This window comes from Bos grunniens, chromosome 9 (assembly GCF_055505025.1).
Source record: "Bos grunniens cultivar Pamir isolate PY7600 chromosome 9, Bosgru_T2T1.0, whole genome shotgun sequence".
Lineage (NCBI taxonomy): Eukaryota > Metazoa > Chordata > Mammalia > Artiodactyla > Bovidae > Bos > Bos grunniens.
In genome coordinates, this window is record NC_141173.1 from 60,918,507 (window position 1) to 60,931,777 (window position 13,271).

Here is a 13,271-nt window from a genome sequence, read left to right on the forward strand (position 1 = left end):
CTGTCCCTCCGCCCCAGCCCCTGGAGCGCCATTCGCGGAGCGGCTTACGCTAGTCGCCGGGCGTACGGCGCCCCAGCGGCCGGGGAGGTGCGCTGCCCGGCTCCCGTAAAGTTATTGTGAATGGGGAACGGGTGACGTCAGCGCCGAATGTCAACAATGTAGCGATTGAGAGTGTGGGCGTTCCGGGGAGAGCGCGAGCCGCGCGGCGCGGAGCAAACAGCGCCGAGCAGCCGCCGCCTCGCCAGCAGCAGCAGCAGCAGCGGCAGCAGCGGCAGCGGCGACGGTGCACGCCCGGGCTGCGGTCGCAGCAGCGCTAAGGCCAGCGCCCACCGCCGCCCTCGCCACCCCGCCTGCCCACTCCCGCGGCCGCCGGGCTCTCGCTTTCTCCCCGGCCTCCCCTCGACCCTTCCCCTCCCCCTTCCCGCCACTCTCGGGGGGCTGGGGACGAGCTGCCATGTGATGTGCCTCCTCTCCGTGAGCTTTCGGTGACCCCCACCCCTCCCCGATCCGCCGACTGCCGGGAGGGGGCTGCGGGCTGGGAGGACGCGGGCAAGAGGAGACGGAAAAGAACGCAAAGTTCTCTGGCGAGGTGAGTCCGTGGCCCGCGGGTCCCGGGCCCCCGCGGCGGGGCAAGTTGGCCGGGGAAGGGGCGCGAGGGGAGCGGGCTCGCGGGACTGGCGGGGAGGCGTGAGGAAGCGGCGCGGGAAGGGAGCCGCGGTTGCCGGGCGCGCACGCAGCCGCCAGCCAAGCGCCCTGCCCGCTTTGATGGCATTTTCTAGGAACGGGAAGGGGGTGGGAGCTGATCGGGCGGACGCACGGCTGCGGCCGTGCGCTCTCTCGCCCGGCTGTTTACGGCGGGCGAGGAGGCATTGTATTTTGCTCGCGTCGACGGGTGTTTTGGAACAGCAGGGGGAGGAGGAGCAGAGGGTAATAAGTCAGGCGTGGGGAGGGCGGGCTGGAGGGAGGCGCGCGTCCGCGCGACCGGAGCAGCTGTCAGACCCACGGCCCTGCGCTCGGGCCCCCGGCCCGCGATCGCGGTGCCAGGCCGGGCGGCCTCCTTCTAGCCCTCGGCGTCCGCGCCCGGGGCTGCTCCGCGAAGCTTTGCGCTCGGCTGTCAGCCGCCGCTTTGCGCTCGGCTGTCAGTCGCCGCCGGGTAGCTGAGACTACAGCGACTGGCGGGGTATCAAAGCCCAAGTTTAGGGTCCCGGGAAGAGGCAGCCCGGGGACTCTTGGCGCAGACCTCGGGCTGCGCGCTGGGTACTATCGCTGCTAGCCAAGGACCGGGTCATTGGCATGCATCCCGGGGAGGTCGAGCCGAGAGGCTCGTGCCTTCAGACAGAAAAATCTTGCACCTTCCTTTTCCACGATTCTGCATGAAATCTAAGTGCAACACACACCCCCTCTTCTCCCTGCCTGCACTTCAGTCTGCAAAACCCCTTTTGGGCTCCACCTAGGAGAGGAGTTTATCCAGGGGACACGGCTCCACCGCCCCCTCGCCGAGGCGCCCTGTAGGGTCTCGCAGTTTTTCTCCTCTCACCCGGTGAGTGCTCAGGAGCCGAGCACCCTTGGAGAGGGAGGCGGGCGGCGCTCCTTGAGAAGGGACTCGAGTGAGCACCTCGGTGACCTCGGTTTGGCCGGGCATTTGCAAGAATTTGGACCGTGGGAGGAAGTGGGCAGGGCCGGGTGTGTGCGTGTGAAAGGGACCGCGCACCGCAGGCTTCCAGGGTCGTGGGAGCGCGAGGTATCTGCAGCACCGTCTCGCATGTAGGCGAGTTTGATAACTTGCGGGGAAGTTCCCGCACCGCCGTCAGATGGTTTTTGTCTGTGGCCGGAGAAGGAGCGCTTCGCAATTTGCCTGTCTGGTCACCGTCGTCTCGATGACCCGTGACCCCTGGGAAACAGGAGGGACGAGGGCGCCCAACTCCGGGCTGAGCTGCGCACTCTCGGCCGCCTGGCGGGGGAGGGGGGGGGCGGGAGCGGCGGGACGTAGTGTCCCTCGGCTTTCACCTTCGCGGTCTAGTGCTGCAGTCTCTCACTCTCGGTGTAAATTTCATCTGTTGAGTGTATTTAACTAAAATGGGTAATTACTTTAGATAAAAATCCTTTCCTGCCTAGTGGGAACCTTGGCGGAGATGATGCCTAATGAGATATTTTGCTTTTGTCTGTTTAGAGTAAAATTAGAGATGTTAACTCTGATAACGGTTTTCTCAGATCATTAAAATGTAACATGTAGGAAAGGCATGTTGAGCTGCTAAGGCTCTGGCTGACATGAAAGAAGCTGTGCGGGGAAAGGCTGCCACTTGGTTGGTGGAGGGGCTATTTTGGTAAGGCAGCGGCGTCTCGCTTACAATGTGAGATTGCCCCACCCTGGTGCTCCGGCAGCTCGCAGCTTGTGAGTAAACGGCGGTTTTCATTCTTACAGGTAATAATAAATGTGAGTCAAAATGACATCTTGTTAGAATTAGCCTTCAGTCTGTAAGAGAGAGGGCTAAATAACAGTGTTGCATTCAAACTGCTCTCGTGAAAGGTCTGTCAGCATTTCCGTTATAAATGCAGTTTTTCAAGAGTTTATAATTTCACCACAAAACTTTTGAGTGGCTGAAATGTTTTTCCCTTCTAGTGTTCTGCTTAAAAAAAAAAAAAAAAATGCGATGATTGCCCACTTCCATCCTATTTGCTGTTCCTGAAACTTGAATATCATTCAGATGAGCGTCCCAGAAATGGAAAACACAACCATGGAATAAAGAAGTTTTGTTAGAATATACTTTATTTGTGCCGAGTAATATTTTCATTTTGGATTTTGGAAGGCTTTATGTTTGCCATTTGGTAATCATAAATGTGTTAATTCTGGTATCTGTCAGTTCTGCAGGTGGATTGAAATGTCAGTTCGTGTTGTATATGCCAGGATTACATGGAAGAGCATTCTCCTCATATATGTGTCTGTGAGCTCATAGCTAAATTATATGCACATCTGTTAGTTACTTATCAGTTCTTTGTATGTTGCAGGCGAAGATCTGCTATAAAGGAGAAGAGGTAAGGCAGAAAGAAAGGGAGGGAGTCAGGGACCCCCCTCTCCCCCACCCCCATAACTTTTCAGCGTTTCTAGTGCCTGAGAGAAAGCCATTCATTGTCTTTCTTTTGAATTATGCCTTTGACTCAGTTCTTCAGGCCAGTCCCTTTCAGTCACTCACCTCTGGCTGCAGTGAGAGGGGCTTAATTATTTGTAAACTGCTCTGACATCCGTGGATGAAAGGCACTGCAGAAGTGCAAAGTATTGTTATCCCGATATGGAATTTAATAATCCATTACAGTTCATCAGGAAAATGCACTTTGCAGCTATGGTGGGAAATGTTCCCACCTGATAGAGGGTAATAATAACTGCCTAAAAGTAGGGTCAGATTACAGATGAGACAATTAACTCTAGCCATGTGCTCGTCAATTTGTTGCAATTCATTTAGTGATCAAAGTGAGTCGCAGAGAGCCAGATGGTCAGGTTCACATCTCTCCTAGGCCAGCCCTTCACTTCTGAGCCCACTGTCTGCACAAGCAACAGGACTTACTCATTAGTGCTTGTGAACTGTTCCTCGGAATTTGTGATTGAGGCTCCTGGGACGCCGACAAAAGGGCCCAGGCCAATCTGTATTGTTGCGAGCAGTTTAATTTTACTTGGATTAACTCATGCTTAGTGTCTCTGGGATGGATCCAGCCTTAACAAGGGAAGAGAGAGATCCTAGTGGCTCTCTAGCTCATCGGGGCTGGGCTCCACTGCCCTACTTTTTTGTCTACCTCAGATTTCAGGGGGTGCAGTGTCTGGCTTCTTGAAAATGTTGGCTTATACTCAGATACATAAATACCCTCCTGTCTGGCTGAGGGGTGGGGAGCAGGACCAGTTTGGTGGGCACGTGACCTGCACTGTTGCCCAGGCCCCCTCCCCTCTCAGAAGGACCTCACACGTGGTTTAATCTTCTGCTCTTGTTCTTGAGATCCTTAATAATTCTGGAACATGGGGCCCTTCATCTTCATTTCACACCGTCTTGAAGAGGAGGGGGCATGGCATGGAGTGGCAGGCAACCACTGCACCATCTCAGCTACTTGTCATCAGGCAGGAAGGGGTGGGAATAGCGGCTTTGTGTCGCCACACTGTCTGATTTTTCCGAGGGAAGCTGTATATCAGGGTTTTGATGTGGAATCCCCTACTTTCTAAATATTTGCTCACACCGGGTAGAAACATTGTAAGTGCCGGAGCTGGCCCGTAGGCTGTCTGGCTGCCCACTACTGAGTGAACTAGAACATCTTACTGTTTCATATTTCTGTCTTTGGCTATTTTCTAAAGGCCTGACATATCGTAGATGATTTTTGAGTCTACACCAAGTGAATGGTTAACTCTGGTCAGGAAAATTGAAAAAGGCAAAAAACCCCAAACGGAATCAAATGAAATCAACACTGAGTTCCACTCAGGGATTGATAGCTTTCTTTTTAACAGAGAATACAACGTGAAAGGCCATATAATTAATACCAAAGGCACCGTATAATCCTCCGCAGGTAAATAATCTATTTCTTTGGGTCACCTGCCCTCTGTTTAATTGTTATTGACCAGATCGGGTAACATGGCTGTTTAATGCCTGAGGACTCCTCCAGGAGAATTTGACATTTGCCAGCACCCACTAAAACAATAGCTGTGATTTGTTGAATGTTCACCATGTGCCAGAAACAGTGCTGACTCCTTTCCCTGAACATTGACTCCTCATTTCCTTCCTTGACTCCTCAAGGCAACCCTGAGAAGCAGGCATTGTGCCCATTCTACAGAAGAGGAAGGTTCTTATTGGAAAGGATTTCATCAGAAGGCAGTGTGTGTTGCCCTGACTGTCTCAAGGTTATTTCCCTGTCCTGTATACACAGTCTAGCCCAGAGTCAATGACTGGGCATGGCGTTGGGAGTCATAGCATGCAGAGAACCCAGTCTCTACCCTAGGGTACAAGGAATAGGGAACAACGTAAGATGCAGCATAATCTGTCAACATCTGTGATTCATACAGCAAGCACTGCATCTGCCTCCCTGTCTCCTTTCCGTGTCAGGAAGGTTCCAGTGACATAGGACCCTATCAGAGGCACAAACAGTTCAGAAGTCAGGGCTGGTTGCAAAAACTGGCATTACTCTGGAGAAGAAAAGAAGCTTTCGGCAGAGCTGAAGCCGTGTTAGGGAAAGCAGCACCAAGGCTTTTGGAGTGATAGAAAATCCCTCCTGGATTGCCAGTGACAGCATATGACCTATTCTTGTCCCATTTTTAAATTTCATGTAAATATTTACACATTGTTCAAGTCAAAACTGAAACCTGCTGTGAACTAAACATTTTGTAAACTCAGATTGCCCAGAATTATTACTCATCTGTTTTTTTTTTTTTGGTCTGTGATGATATCTAATAGAAAAGTAGTTCTTTCTTTGTCAATTTAAGGTTTTTACTTCCCCCAATCTTTTGTTTTTTTCTTGTTAATTTCAAATGTCAGTTTCTCTAAGACTGAAACTTACTCTCACCATCAGCATGCTACTCAGCTTCCCTAAAGCTGGAAGTCTCAGAAGCACCAGTGTGTCCTTTTCAAGGACCATTTCTTTTCTAAAGAATATGGAAATTGAACTCAGTCCTACGAGTGGCACTACTTCAAAAATCAGGCAGGAATGTTGCCTTTGTTTTTCCTTGAGCTACTTTTTTCCAAAATAATAAATCTTCCTGATCTGAAAGCATTTCACGTACTTCTTCATCCTCGTCATTGGAATTACAGCCAAAATGTCTCTCAGTCTTCCCCAGTGACCTCATAATCACGACTTCTCCAGCATATTACCCTGGTTAACGTCTCTTTTGTTCCTCAGCCTGATTATAAATTGGCCTTAGGTTCTGAGATGTGTCATTTGCCTCCCTGACCTCTTTGTTCCACTCCTGGTGGCGGGAGGACAGCACTGATGCCCCTGCCCGTGGCTGCCTGGTTACTGGTTCGCTCTCCTGCCTGTGTCAGCTTTCATCTTCCCTTTTTCCAAGCATTGCCATCCTCCTATTTCCAGTTTCCCCATACTTCTCGTGATTATCTTCATTTATTCCCGAGCCTACTACAGCTGGCATGTGGACAGACTCCAGCTTAGTGCAGAGGGAAGCATTCTGCATTTCCAAGTCCATTGTCAAAACTCCAGTCCATCCTTTTGTCTCTCCCTCGCCACTTTCTGTGGATGCTTCAGGGGTTTCCTCAGGCTGCATGTGTCTACCCCGTAGAAGGCTTAGACTTTGGAGTTTAAAGCTGGGAGAGCCCAGTGTGGTTATTCCTGTTCTTATACGTAGAAAAACAAAGCCAAGGTGCTGCTCAGCGACTTTGCTTAGTCTCCCAGGATCTACACATTATAAGCAGGTTTTATATTATTCCCATCCTGTATTCTCCTAATTATCAGGAGCTCATGGATGGGATAAAATGGGCCAGGTGTCCAGAAATGGCATTCTTTAGAGGCAAGTGGCTCATTCATTCACTAAACAGATACTGAGTATCCCTAACATGGCAGATGTAGTGCTAGGTGAACATGATGCTTTTGGGGAGCAAGCCCAATCCCGGCCCTGACCTCATGAAGCACCCCATCTAGTAGGAAGGATGACGTTTATCAGATAGCCACAGATGACTTACTGCAGACTCTGAGAAGGAAAGGTATTATATGCACTGGAGGATGTACTGGAGGGACGTGACCTTGTTGGGAGGTTGGGGCAGCCCTGCCCAAGGAATTATGGAGTCAGCTGCCATCTGAACCTGTCTGAAACTAGCTAGTTTTCCCCCTAGTCTCCCTAGACTGTAAAGAAGGCTGAGCGCTGAAGAATTGATGCTTTTGAACTGTGGGGTTGGAGAAGACTCTTGAGAGTCCCTTGGACTGCAAGGAGATCCAACCAGTCCATCTTAAAAGAAATCAGTCCTGAATATTCATTAGAAGTACTGATGCTAAAGCTGAAACTCCAATCTTTTGCCACCTGATGAGAACAAAGAGCTGACTCATTGGAAAAGATCCTGATGCTGTGGAAGATTGAGGGCAGGAGGAGAAGGGGATGACAGAGGATAAGAGGGTTGGATGGCATCACCGATTCAATGGACATGAGTTTGAGTAAGCTCCGGGAGACAATAAAGGACAGGGAAGCCTGGTATGCTGCAGTCCATGGGGTCAAAAAGGGTTGGACATGACTGAGCGACTGAACAACAACAAGTCTCCCAAGCCTATTAATTCACTTCTATCTGTGGCCCTTTGGAATATTGCATAAACCATGGTATAACGTGTTGAGTCATTTTGGCCAATAATGGTTTCTGTATACAGAGTCCAGAATTGATTTATTTACCTGTGTCTTTAGAACCTGATAAAAACAGAATTAATTGCCAAGAATATTGTTTGTTTCCTTACTGGAAAAAAAAATGCAAGTTAGCATTCTTATTTTGGGCATGTTGAGGGTCATTTTGACAATATTTGAGTGATTAGAAGCTTCAGGCATGCCCTCCCAGTTGTCTAATATGCGTGGGCTTGGGGGCAAGGGGCTTGGGTGAAAATGAGAGTCTGGCTGATCAGAAGCCCCTGTCTGTCCCAGACCGGACAGGTCTCCAGCCTCTGCAGACCCAGGATGATTATACAGACTGTTCTTAGCACAATTTAGGAGTGCAGACAGCATCTGTTTAAAACAAATGGACTTATTATGTGCTAAAACTCCTCTATTTTCTTTTTTTCCTATTATAGCTAACCTGTGTTGGGAGCCTTATATGTGTTTTTCATATCAACTATTTAATTCATATAACCACCCGGAGGCAGGTGTGATCATTAAAGACTGAGGCACGGATGTCACTTGGCTAATGAGTGGCTGAGCTGGGTTTGGACACGAGGAGTCTGATGCTAGAACCTGTTCTCTTAACCACCTGTTGTTCTGCACCCTCTCTTCCTTTTTGCTTCTCCATCACATCTCAGAAGTGGAAATATAGGCCATCTCACTCCACTGGATATTTTATTGACATCTATCTGAAAGATAAAATTGAAAAATAATTTCTCAGTGAGCCTGAGTGAATGCATCCTTTGTCTTTCTTCTTTCACCTAACTCACTTTCTGATAATTGCATTCCTCAGTTCTCAGTGTCCGTCTGAGGTTTCAGAGGATGGAAGTGATAACATGTCAAGACACAGGAAGAATTAGACACAGAACATGAATCCTATGACTCTGTTCCCAGGGTTTTTCTGTAACTCACGCTCCTACCCTCTTGTTATGTGAAGAATTTGTTTATAGCTTTCTTTTTTTTTTTTTCTACTGAGGAGGAAGAATTTCATTCAGAACCAATTCCATCAGAGTTCCTAATGAGAAATATTAGCTGCTAGTAACAGATAAAAACAGGTAACCTTTGCTCCATTCTAGTCAATTTCAGGAAGAGATTATCTTGCCAGATTAGCATGTTGCAACTCTCAACAGGAGATTTGAATGATTTTAAAGGACTCCGCTAGGCAGTTGGTTCGGTAGTGACCCCGATTACCCTGGGTTTGCAGGGTGACTGTTTAGAATGCTGACTCAGCTGTGTCCTGGGCTGGATGTCCAAGTTGTCATCTTTAGTCAAGTGGCATTATCCTTGGAGCTGCTGGAACATTAAGCATACGCTTGAAGCTCAATTTGGGAAATGATCAAGCATATGACTGTACTGTGCTTATTTTTCAGTATTTAGTTCAAATTTTGGAGATGGCTAAATGGGGAGATGCTTAGTGTGTCACTGTTGGAGGTTTTAAGTGATTAAAAAAATCAAGCAGATGAGTGCATAAAGATTTCTATGCAAACAATGATGAGCTTAAATTAAAGCTGCTGATTTAGTATGAGAATTACTTGCACTGATTTGTAGAACATCTATAGAGGTTCAGGCTTCCATATTATGCAAATGAATGAGCCCTGAAGAGTCAAACTGTGAAAAAAAATGAAATTAACTATAAAAGATATTATTACCCATTCAGCAAGTGGAAAATGTAGACTTACTTAGAGTTAACCCTTTTCATGTATTTCCTTGAGAAGATTGGCATCGGGGTGATGATCTTGACGGCATTGTAAAGAAGCCATGCAAGGTTTGCTCTTAGTTCTCCCAGTGTCCACTTTCTGTCCTGACTTCTCTCTCTCCTCTGCTCCCTTTAGGCCACTCAGTGCACTTAACCAGTCCCCTTCTTCCCTTTCAAAACCAATCTCATAAAAGGATTTTATGAAAACTTTTGTCTTTTGTTGTTGTTTAGGTGTGGAGTCATGTCTGACTCTTTGCGACCCCATGGACTGAAGCCTACCAGGCTCCTCTCTCCATGGGATTCTTCAGGCAAGGATACTGGAGTGGGTTGCCGTGCCCTCCTCCAGGGGATCTTCCCAACCCAGGGATTGAGCAGCAACAACCTAGTGTATTACTTCTTTCTGAAGGATCAGCTTATTAATAGGAGATAAACTAAAAGAAGTAAAAACCCTAGCAGTGGGGCTAGTAGAATCTCATACACTGGTAACCTGGTGACGGTAGGAAATTTCTGAGTAAAGAGAGGGCTCTATATAAATCCAACCGTGGAGACAGAGAATATGGACAAGCAGATTAGAATGTATAAACCACAGTATTACAAATATGAAGAGCAGATGATTTTTAATCTGATAGTACGTTTGTCAGAAAGCATCATCTTTCTCTTGCCAGACACTTGATCTGATTGCATAAACCTGGGTAGCAAGATGGTGTGTTATTTGACATTTAAACGGAGGTTCAGGGGAAAACCACTTGGTCTGTAACTAGGAATTTTTGTCAGTCAGTCAGTAGCAGTGAACCTGAAATACTCTATTATCTTTAAATGTTGAATTTTAAAAGAAAAAAAAAAAGAGAATGGATTTCACCCATCTGCCTCCCCACCCTACACTTCTATTGATTAAAAATTGAGTTGATAAGTCTATTTCAAAAGTGACATGCCCCATGCTATGAGCATGACTGGTGGTGACAACTGGACATTTGGAGCGGCTGACTGTTTAAGGAAATCATGCTTTTTAAAATTTTAAAATTTTTATTGTCTTGGCATGTGAGATCTTAGTCCCCTGACCAGGGATTGAACTTGTGCTCTCTGCGTTGGGAGCACCGAGCTTTAACCACCTGACTACCAGGGAAGTCCCAACCCTCCTGCTTTTAGATAGACGTGTTGCCTTCTGAACACCCAGTCGTGATGAGTCTGAACTGGCTTCCATTTTACCCCTCCCCCATGCAGACTCCCCCAGCAACCATGCTATGTTGAGTTGATGGCGCCATCTAGTGTCAGTCTGTGGAAATGCCCTGTACTCATCTTTCATTCTCTGGGGGTCTGATCTCTTGGGTAGCTGGGTAAGGAGAGTCCCTCCCTGCTCTCTGGAGTACACTGTCTAGTAGGGAGACCTCTCCCTAATTCGTACTCTTCTTCTGTCTTCTGTTTAGTACTGCCTCTGTGCCTTCCTCTGTCTCTGACGCCATTTCTTTCTGGTCTCCTCTCTCTAGTACCCCCTCTCTGTAGCTCTTCTTCCTTTCTTTTTCTTTTTTTCTGTTCCAACTCTTGGTGAATTTTTTGGAACAACAGCAACAAAAATTTGAAACTCACAGATGATAAACGATTTTCCTGATGAAATGTTATGGCAAAATAGGAGAGTGTCATGCATTTTAAAGTGGAATTAACCACGAAAGGTCATATTGGAGAACGAGAGTGAAACTGGACAAAGTCCGAAAGTCTCACCTAGAAGACTGCCTCTAATTAGGTGCTTCAGTCACTCAATAATGTTTTCTTTAGTTTTTAATTGGCTTTGGAACTATTGTTATAGTATTATTTTCTCTTTTAAAACTACAAATGTAACCTCTGACTTGAATTTTAAATTTGAGACAACCTTCATGGAATATCCTGAACATCATGGTGTTTCTGTGTGGGACGATGTGTTCTGAATTCCGAATAATCCGTTTCCCTCTGGAGTTTTGGGTCCTGTATTAAGTGAGAGAAAGGAGGTGAAAAGTCATGTAGGAGCCAGCCTGAGATGTGATTACACCAGGATGTTCATGGGATCCGAATTTGTGTACAGGTTTAAGCACATCAAACAATAAATTTTAAATTTCCACTTGTGTTAAACATCTCTACATTGTGGGTTTGAAAGTAAGTCCCCTCTGAAAAACAGGAACTGTGCTTGTCTGTTACCAGTTTTTGTGGTCGATCGGGCAACTATTTTGATTTTTGTCAGAAGGGAGGAAAAGCAGTTAAATCCAGTTAAAAACTGGTTAAAATGAACTGGCTCATGAGATTTGAGTGCAGCTGTTCCCCACATCACAACACGGAGAGTGAATTGTTTATTACCACTCTTCAGTATTATTAGTTATCAGCACTGCTTTTTGAGCAGCGGCATCTCTGCTCTGTCTGTTTGGGGTTGAACCTTGGCAAATAGGAGCTGTGAGGGGAGAGAGGTTCCTGTTTGCCGATTTGCATGTACCTTGTTTTTGTTTTTGCCGGGTAGGTGTGTGCGCCTTCTGTCTGCGAGAGCCATTTAGCATGTCAGCAGTTTCCTTCCAGCCGCGAGTGCTGACTCATGCAGCTGTTACAGCCCTCAGCTGGCCCCACTGCGATCGGCCCACAGCACCAGCGCCGCCGTGGAGAGCACCTCGACCATTTCGCTGCGGGGAGACTATTTTCAGATCTGTGGTCGCTGCTGAGCTGGGTTCCCTTCTCCCTCCAGCAACCAGACACAGCTTTTGTTTCCCCGGGGTAGAAAATTGGGCATATTTCTACCTTGGTGACTGTGTGAGCATCACAGTATTTCTGGGAAGCCCCCAAAGAAAATCGATTTTTACTTCCTTTTAATTTTTTGGTGCTCCTTATAGGGAGAGAGGAGTGGGGATGAGAGTAAGAGAAAGGGGCTCTGCTGTTATTTCCTCCTTAGCACCAGAGGGAACTCTTCTGAACAGTTAACTGAGGTTTTCCTGGTGTAACCCAGACCTGACCCACTTCTCCCCGTGTCAGTGAAGTGTGTGTGCCGGGACTGGGGCAGTGGGCAGGAGGTGTTCAGCAGCTAGCCCCACTTGGTTTTATGTGGTTCAAGTCCTTAAGTAATGACAGATTTTGTTTGTATCTGTTGCATGTTATTAAGGTTTAAAAAAAAAAAAAAACTCAAACCTGACCTCGGGTCATTTTAAACCTGGCATGTGTTTTCAGAAATGGTTTCGCTGTTTGTTTTTGGAGTTCAGTTCTGCTTATTTTCATTGGAAAGTGAAAATGTTACTTTTTTTGAGGTTTATAAATAAACTTCCTTTTGCAGATACAAGTTGATCAGAGCATCCTAAACTTATCTTGAGAAAGATGATTAAAGTGAGATCAGTTAGAGAAAGGAAAGCTTTACACATGGTTGTGGAGTTTGCCTCCATTTTTTTTTTTAGCTTCAATAAGCATTCTGAAGCAGCTTTGACCAGTAATAAAGAAAAAGCCAAGCCACAGTGACTATGTGTAACATGATGTTGATGGAAGTTCTTGGTTTCCGCCGATACAAATGACTCATCAGTATCAATAGAATTGTGACTTCTAATAATAACACAGTGCAAGACCTTCAAAACATGTGGTTTTAGCCCTAGCTGTTAGTGAAAGGTTGGAAAATATTAGTTTGAGCTTTTTTTTTTTTTTCTGATCTCTTGATTTCACCCAAATTTAAAGTTGTTTTTTGTAGGTGTGATGATCACACTATTGTTTTTTCATCTTACTGTTTTTAGTTTCGTTATGACCACGTCGCCAAACTCAGATCATTTCATCGTTTAGAAATCTGTGCAGTAAGCATCTCCCAGGGCTGTGTTTTGAGGGAAATGTGGCTGAAAAGCAAATCCTCCCTGAACAGAGAAAGGAAAAAACCGGTCTGGACTCTGGTCCACCAAGCTGCCAGCCTTCTCCACAGCGTCTGTTGTGGAGGGTTGTGGGACCGCTGACTGGCTGATTGCCCTGTGAGTCATTGTCAGAGGAATCCAAGAGGAAGGGTAACAGAAAATGCGAGTCAGAGGAAACGGCCGAGTGAGAAGGAGCAGTTACGACAGGAAGGACGGTGCTGCCCCGTCTCCAGGGCTGAAGGGCTGAGACCCGCAGACCCTGAGCATCACAGGGAGGTTAGGTGTGCATTTGTGAGTTGCAGCCTTTCTGCTTGCGTCTATTTGTGGGCGCTTTCTTATTTTGCTGTTCAGTTTTGGTTTGTTTTGCCTGCAGTTTGGCCAGACCATCAGAGATCGCTATCTTAGCTCGGTAAGA

At 47.0% G+C, this 13,271-nt stretch overlaps 1 protein-coding gene across 3 annotated transcripts in view; it reads left to right on the top strand.

The window, feature by feature from the left end:
- Nucleotides 1–201: 201 nt before the first annotated feature.
- Nucleotides 202–13,271, top strand: part of BACH2 (BACH transcriptional regulator 2) — a 386,540-nt gene continuing 373,470 nt past the window's right edge. For 2 of the 3 annotated variants that reach the window (XR_015133130.1, XM_086317709.1), the window contains exon 1: nt 202–589. The gene's annotated coding sequence lies outside the window, so the exon portion shown is untranslated. The remainder of the gene's footprint in view (nt 590–13,271) is intronic. The other variant, XM_086317710.1, reaches the window with a different exon arrangement.